At 40.2% G+C, this 7,891-nt stretch overlaps 1 pseudogene; it reads left to right on the top strand.

Moving 5' to 3' along the window:
• The first annotated feature begins 3,503 nt into the window (after positions 1–3,503).
• On the top strand, positions 3,504–7,891 carry LOC125338905 (annotated as a pseudogene).

The following is a 7,891-nucleotide window of genomic DNA, read 5'->3' as shown; positions in this document are numbered from 1 at the left end:
ATGCATTGTGGAGGGCTAATTTAATGGTTAATTATAAATATGGTACTATCATTAGTAACTGCTACATACAGTGCAGATGAACAACTCACTTTTCTGTAATCATATGTCTACATAGCAGATGAAACAGCAATAAATATCAAAATTTCAAAGAAATAAAAAGGATGTACACCTCAATCGCAGCTTAGACTTGCCATTAGTCACCCATCATACTTTATTTCTTTCTTAATATCTTGATTTGAGTTCTTCCTGGATAGTGATTAAATTTTTTTGAAAGGCATGTAGCTTACTCTATGAAATTATTTGAATAAAATGGCATTATTTTGATTTAAATTTGTTATATTATTTGTTAAAATTAAATTTAAAACCTAAGGGGCAGATTAACATCAGGCTAAATCTTAACATGGCAAGGCAGAGAGATCTTATCAACATTTGACCTAATTAACTTTCCCTTGATTCCCCCTCCCCCTTTTGCCAGTCCTGGGGCTTGAACTCAGGGCCTGAGCACTGTCCTTGGCTTCTTTTTTTGCTCAAGGCTAGCACTCTACCACTTGAGCCACAGTACCACTTCTGGCTTTTTCTATATGTAGTGCTGAGGAGTCGAACCTTGGGCTTCTTGTATACAAGGCAAGAATTCTACTACTAGGCTATATTCCCAGCACAAACTCTTTTTTATAATGGATTATTTTCCTTATCTAAAGACATGTATGAGATGGCTACCCATTACCTACTCATCCTCATTTTTTGTAAACATGTAAAAATATATAAGGAAATATTTCTGAAATCAGAAAATCTAATAATAATGACAGATAGTACCTCCATAGAAGACAGATCTTTTTTTTTTCTTTATTGTCAAAGTGGAGTACAGAGAGCTTACACTTTCGTATGTAAGGCAATGAGTACATTTCTTATCCAACTGGTTACCTCCTCCCCCATTTTTCCTCCACTTCCTCCCTCCCCCTTTCTCTCCATGCCCCCCCCCCCGCCATGAGTTGTACAGTTGTTTTGTAAGTATTGCTTTTGGAAAGGTTTGTTTTTTTATCCTTTGTCTCTCAATTTTGATATTCCCTTTCCCTTCCCTAGTTCTAATACACATATATATCATATACAGGGTACTCAGATGAGATACTGTGATAGCGGGGGTACAACCACAGGAAGGGAGTACAAAAGAAACCAAAAAAAAGCTATGGTTTCGCATGGCATGTTGAAAATAATTACAACAATGATATATCATGTGTTTCCATAATGTGGACTTCATTTCACTTAGCATCGTCTTATGTGTTTATATAGGCATAGCTATTGGGCTATTGTGATCTTCTGCTATGACTAACCTAAACATGTACTAATTATTCCCCATGAGGGAAACCAGTGTCCATGTTTCTTTGGGTCTGGCTCAAGAAGACAGATCTTTATTGCCGATATTCTTCAATCCCCAGCCTCTACTTTGAGAAGTTCATACTAGATACTTCAAATTTTCTTCTAATTGTCACACTTTGTGAATCCTTCTAACAATACTTCTAACAATCTTTCCCTAAACAAGATCATATTCCTAAGATCTTCTACACAAATCATTCTATCCAATAGAGTTTGCTTCTGTTCATCTTTCACATAAACCACATTAATGAAATCTTTGAAAATTTGGAACAAGCTGTTCACTGCTGTAGTTTGGGGATTCAAAGTAGCTGCTCATAAATTTTGTATATTTTGTATCATGTGCAAATGGGCAAGTGAAGATGCTCTTTTGGGGCTTTGCCAAATTATAGTTTAAATCTAGAATGTGCTCCACAGTATCATGTGTTAAATCTTCTGTTTCATGCATGCTAGGCGAGCACTCTACCACTACGCCACATTCCCAGCCCTCTGTTTCCTTATTATGAGATAGGAGAAACATTAAGAAGTAGGGCCTCGTGGATATAACTTTGAAGAGAAAGAATCATAGGAACCCTGTATCTGCCTCTGCCCACCACCTTGTTCCCAGCCACTGAGGTGAACAGCTTTTCTCCACCACGCATCTGCGTGCACACACACACACGCATGCGTGCACGCACACACACACACACCATCATGATGCTCTGCCTTGTCACAGGCCCAAAAACAACTGATCAACCAACCATGGACTGAAACCAAGAACCAAAATAAACATTTCCTGCTTTTAATTTTTTTGCACAAATGATTTACCATTCGACATGTCAGCTTATAAGTACAGTACATCCTGGTCATTGTCATTTCTTCCATCATTTCCCCCATCCCTCTCAACCAACCCTTCCTTTCAATGTTCTAGTTTTATAGAATATACATTGAACATAACTCCCTCATTTCCTCTCTTGTCTACCCCGTACCAGCTTCTCAGTATTCATTTTGATTAACTGTGAATTTTTTAAGAGGTACACCATTTGAATTTTGCATTTACCATACTTCAGTTAATATGTTGGTGTATGCTTACATACAGCCCCACATGTGTTTACGTGTACATTTATAAATTAGATATGACTTCCACATGCAAAAGCAAATGTGTCTTTTTTCTCTCTGGGTCTGATTTATTTCACTTAACTTTTTCCAGGTCCATCCATTTCTTTGCAAATGATGTAAAATCTGTCTTCCGAATGGATAGGTAAAATTGCATATACATACCACACTTTTTTTTCCTTGTTTTGTTTTTTGTAGGTTCTGGGGCTTGAACTCAATGCCCGAGCACTGTCCTTGGCTTCTTTTTGCTCAAGGCTAGCACTCTACCACTTGAGCTACAGCACCACTTCCGGCTTTTTCTATATATGTGGTGGGATCGAACCCAGGGCTTCTTGTATGCAAGGCCATATTCCCAACCCCCATACCACACTTGTTTGATCCATTCACTCATGGAAGGGCATCCAGGCTATTTCCATATCTTGCCTATGGTGAATAGTGAGCCATCTGAAAATTTTTCATAGCCCATAGAAAGGTAACACTATTGTGTTATTAAAATAGTTATTAAATATGTTACAACCCCAGACAGAATTATTTTACTGAGTTCCTACTGTGTGGTAGGCAAAATTGTGGAACCCAAGGATAATATCTATGTCCCTAAGCAAATCATAGTGTTCTAGGAAAGGAGAGTGCCATGTGATGAAGAGTTAAAAGAATAATATAGTTCTCAGGCCCTGTTCTGTGTTGATGGCTGGATGTCCCACATACACACAATACCCTAGGCAAGATGTCAGCAGAGGCTAGTAGAGTGGGTCCAGTGGTCCCTGACAATCAAATTTGTCCCTAAGAAGTGAACTGGCAGGGTTGCTTTTCTATCCCAATGGGGTTGGAACTATGAAGGTCTACTGGGGAGAGAGGAAGGGAGGGAGGGAGGCTAGGAGGAGGGAGGGAAGGAGGGAAGCAATCCATCTATGGGGTTTATGGAGTGGCTAGAAGATGATGAGCACAGATGATAGTAAATCCTATGCAGATATGTTAATGACAAAGACAGGAATATCAAACATTAGCAGGGTATTTGGGCCACTGTGAGCTGGGTAATGGGCAGAGAATAGAAGTCCATGGTTCTTGATTGACACTGGCACAAGACTCTTGTCAATGTGGGCTGTCACTGCAGGTGCAGACTTCTGCTATGCTATTGAAGTTTTCAAGCCTATGGCTGATGCTGCTGTGAAGCTTGTAGAGAAAAATGGCCTCAGAAATAAGATTAAGGTTATCAACAAACATTCCACTGAGGTGACTGTTGGGCCAGATGGTGACATGCCATGTCGTGCCAACATCCCAATCACAGAGCTATTTGACATTGAACTGACTGGGGCTCAGGAGCATCTCTAGCCTTTGGCACACAGACATCTTGTCCAGGAGAATTGTGAAGCAGTGCCTCACAAAGCAACTGTCTATGCCCAGATGGTGGAATCCCAAAGGATGTGATCATGGACCAAGCTGTTCCTGTCCAATTCAGAACAGACTCAGGATGCAGGTCACCACCCCTCCCCTCAGAACTGGACAAATGTCTTGGTGCACCCTCTGTCAACCCAACATTCAACTGAACCAAGTGTCACCATCTGACTTCAGTCTCCCCAGTGATGTGCTACCTACGTGCAGTGTCAACTTTAGCATGCAAGTCAGCAGCTTGTCAGCCTGCCAAAGCAGGCAGGGTGAACCTCTGACATCTGGCAGAGCTCAAGTGGTTCTCTCCTGGTGGAACATTGAAATGGACCCTGAGATTAAGATCAAGTGTACCATGTCCCCCTTTTGAGTACAGTCAGATTTGGAGGGACCACTGGAAGAAGCGTGTATATTTCTTGCCACAAGAGGAGCCAATGTACAGTTTTGGTCACCCATTATAATAACTACTGTGTATAATACAGCCCTGGAGAGAATGGGCAAGTGCATCAAACGCACCCTGCATTCAACTGCCAGGATCAGCTGCTCCAGAACCTTCCTGGGTTTGGAGAGATTAATGATCAGGACAAAGCTGATCAGTATGCTCAGGGTTTAAGAACTGGGCTGACCCCACACAGAGTCGGTCTCTGTGTCATTGATGGAAGTCTACTCTCCATACTAGCCCATCACCTTAGGACAGAGCAGATATTTCCCAGTGAGGGTTTAGCAGCTCTCTATAAACTGATGAAAAATATTGTTAATGATCATCATTTGGAATATAAAATTAGTCTTATTGAGAAATGGCCTGAATTAGTAACTTCTGCAGACCAGGAGGGTAAGAAATTCTCCCTCCTCTTGAGAGAGCCCTTCTTCACTACTAGCCTGCTGCCATGATACAATTTCTACCCCTGGTATAACCACACTATTGTGAACCAGCAGTTGGGGCCTGGTGCTGTGGTAATGCCTCAGCCTGTCTTACTGCACACCATGATTGTGAAGTTCAAGTACCTGTGATGAATCTAGAGCCCCTGTGATGACTGTGAAAGTTGTGTTGTGTACATTAGGGATGATATGATTAAGCACATCCTGGATTTCTGGGCAAGCAAGGAGACAGAACCCCACCCACAGTGAAAGTACCTCTTCCACAGCTTCTCTATGCCCCATCAGATCCTGACTTTTGATTTTCAAAAGCCTGTCCCCCAGCATTGTGTGCATACTGAGGGTTCCATGCAGCTGAGGAAAACTGGTAAAAGCTATGAGGCCTATGGGATTCGCTAAATACAGGATCATGTCATCTGTGAAAAGAGAGTTTTACTTCATCTCTCCCTATTTGGATACCCTTTATATTTGCCTCTTGCCTTATTGTTCTGGATAGGAATTCTGGTACTGTGTTGAAGAGGAGTGTAGAGAACAGACATCCTTGTCTTGCTCTTGATTTTAAAGGAAATGGCTTTAAGTTTTCACCATTAAGTATAAGCTACCTGTAGGCTTGTCATACACAGCCTTTATTATATTCAGGAATGTTCCCTGGAATCCTAGCTTCTCCAAAGCTCTCATAATAAGTGGGTGCTGGATTTTTTTCAAATGCTTTTTCCATGTCTAAAGAAATAATCATATTATTCTTGACCTTGCTCCTATTGATGTGGTGAATGATGTTAATTGACTTGCATATATCGAACCAGCTTTGCATCCCTGAAATGAATCCAATTTGATCATAGTATATAAAGTAATGTACAGAGGGATTACAGTTTCATATGTAATCCAGTGCGTGTATTTCTTATCTAACTTGTTATCTCCTCCCTCATTTTTGTCCCTCTTTCCCCGCTCCGATCAACTTCCTCCCCCACCCATGGGTTGTACCGTTGGATTGTGGAATATAGTTTTGTAAGTATTGCTATTCTATTGGTTCATCTTTTACCATTTGTCTCTCCATTTTGATATTTTCCTTCCCTTCCTTAGTTCCAATAAAGATATATACAATACCCAGGGTACGGAAATCATTAACAGTGACATCTGGGGTTAAACCCTGGGGAAAAAAGACAAAAGAAAGTGGCATAATTTCAGATGGTACATTGAAAATAACAATGGTAAAACACTTATTTTTTATAATTTGAAGTTCATTTCATTTAGCATCATCTTATGTGTTCATATGTACACAGCTATTGAGGTATTGTGATCTTCTGCTAGGACTTTCCTAAACATGTACTAATTATTACCAATGAGGGAAACCATAGACTCTATGTTTCTTTGGGTCTAGCTCACTTCACTTAGTATTATTTTTTCCAAGTCCTTCCATTTCCTTACAAATGAGGCAGTGTCATTCTTTCTGATAGAGGCATAGAATTCCATTGTGTAAATGTACCACATTTTCTTGATGCATTCATCTAGGGGCATGTGGGTTGGTTGCATATTTTAGCGATGGCAAATTGTGCTGTGATGGCAAATGTGCTGGTGGCTTTAGTGTGATTTTGCTTATAATCTTTTGGTGCCCACAATCTTTTTTGCCCAAAAGCAGGGCTGCTATGCCACAAGGCAGTTCTATGTTTAGCCTTCTGAGGAACCTCCATACTGCTTTCCAGAGCAGTTGAACAAGTTTACACTCCCACCAAAAGTGTACTAGAGCTCCTTTAGCCACATCCTCTCCAGCATCTGCTATTGTTAGTTTTCTTGATAAAGGAGATTCTTACTGGAGTGAGGTGGAATTTCAATGGTGTTTTGATTTACATTTCTTTTATGGCCAGTGATATTGAACACTTCTTCATGTGTCTCTTGGACATTCTCATTTCCTCTTCAGAGAAGTCTCTTTTTAGGTCGTTAGCACATTTGTTGAGGGGGAAGTTGTTTCTTTGAGGATTTGTTTTGGGGGAACTTAGTTTTTTTAGTTCTAAGTATATTTTAGATATGAGGCCCTTGTCTGTTGTGCCAGTGAAGATCTTGTCCCAGTCTGTGGGCTTTATATTTATATTTTAAGCTATGCCCTTTGCTGTGCAGAAGCTCTTCAGTTTGATGCAATCCCATTTGTCCAACCTTTCTTTGATTTGTTGTGTTTCTGGGACTTTATTAAGAAGGTTTTGTCCTGTGCCAAGGAGCCCAAGTGTTTCTCCTATTCCTTCTTTCAATGTTTTGGGGGTATCTGATTTTGCCTCAAGGTCTTTGACCCATTTGGAATTGATTTTGGTGCAGGGTGATATATAAGAATCTTGCTTTAGTTTGTTACAGATGTTTAACCAGTTTTGCCAGCACCATTTGTTGAAGAGGCTGTCTTTCTTCCATCCTATTTTCTTAGCTCCTTTATCAAAGACTAAGTAGCCATATGTCTGTGGTTTCATTTCTGGATCTTCAGTTCTGTTCCATTAGTCTTTGGGCCTATTCTTGTGTCACTACTAAGCTGCTTTTATTACTATAGCTTTGTAATAGAGTTTGAAGTTTGGTATTGCTATTCCTACAGCACTGTTCTTCCTGCTGATAATTGTTTTTGCTATTCAGGGTCTTTTATTGTTCCATATGAATTTTTGAATTGCTTCCTCTATTTCATTGAAGGATGGTGTTGGGATATTGATGGTTATGGCATTGAATATGTAGATGGCTTTTGGCAGTATTGCCATTTTCACAATGTTGTGTTCCTAAGCTCTGCTTTAATATCCTTTTCCAGGTTTTTAAGGTGTTCATCATAGAGGTCTTTTACTTCTTTGGGTAAGGTTATTTCTAAGTATTTTATGCTTTTTAGGCTATTTCAAAAGGAGTTGCTTTCCTGATTTCAGCCTCACTCTTCACATTGTTGGCATATAGAAAAGCTGTTGATTTTTGAGGAATTTTATATCCTGCTACTTTGCCAAAGTTTTGGATCAGCTCAGGTAACTTGGGAGTAGAGTCTATGGGGTTTGTTAAATACAGGATCATGTCATCTGCGAAGAAAGAGTTTTACCACATGACATTGGACAGCATAGTCAGCACTGACCTGCTGGAGCTTATGGAAGACAAGGGAGATTGTTGCTGGAACCCTCATTGCAAGCAGGCAGAGTACTTCCTTAGCACCAATGGATCCTAG

The sequence above is a fragment of the Perognathus longimembris genome, chromosome 20 (assembly GCF_023159225.1).
Source record: "Perognathus longimembris pacificus isolate PPM17 chromosome 20, ASM2315922v1, whole genome shotgun sequence".
Taxonomy (NCBI): domain Eukaryota; kingdom Metazoa; phylum Chordata; class Mammalia; order Rodentia; family Heteromyidae; genus Perognathus; species Perognathus longimembris.
This window is presented reverse-complemented; position numbering and strand designations above follow the sequence as displayed.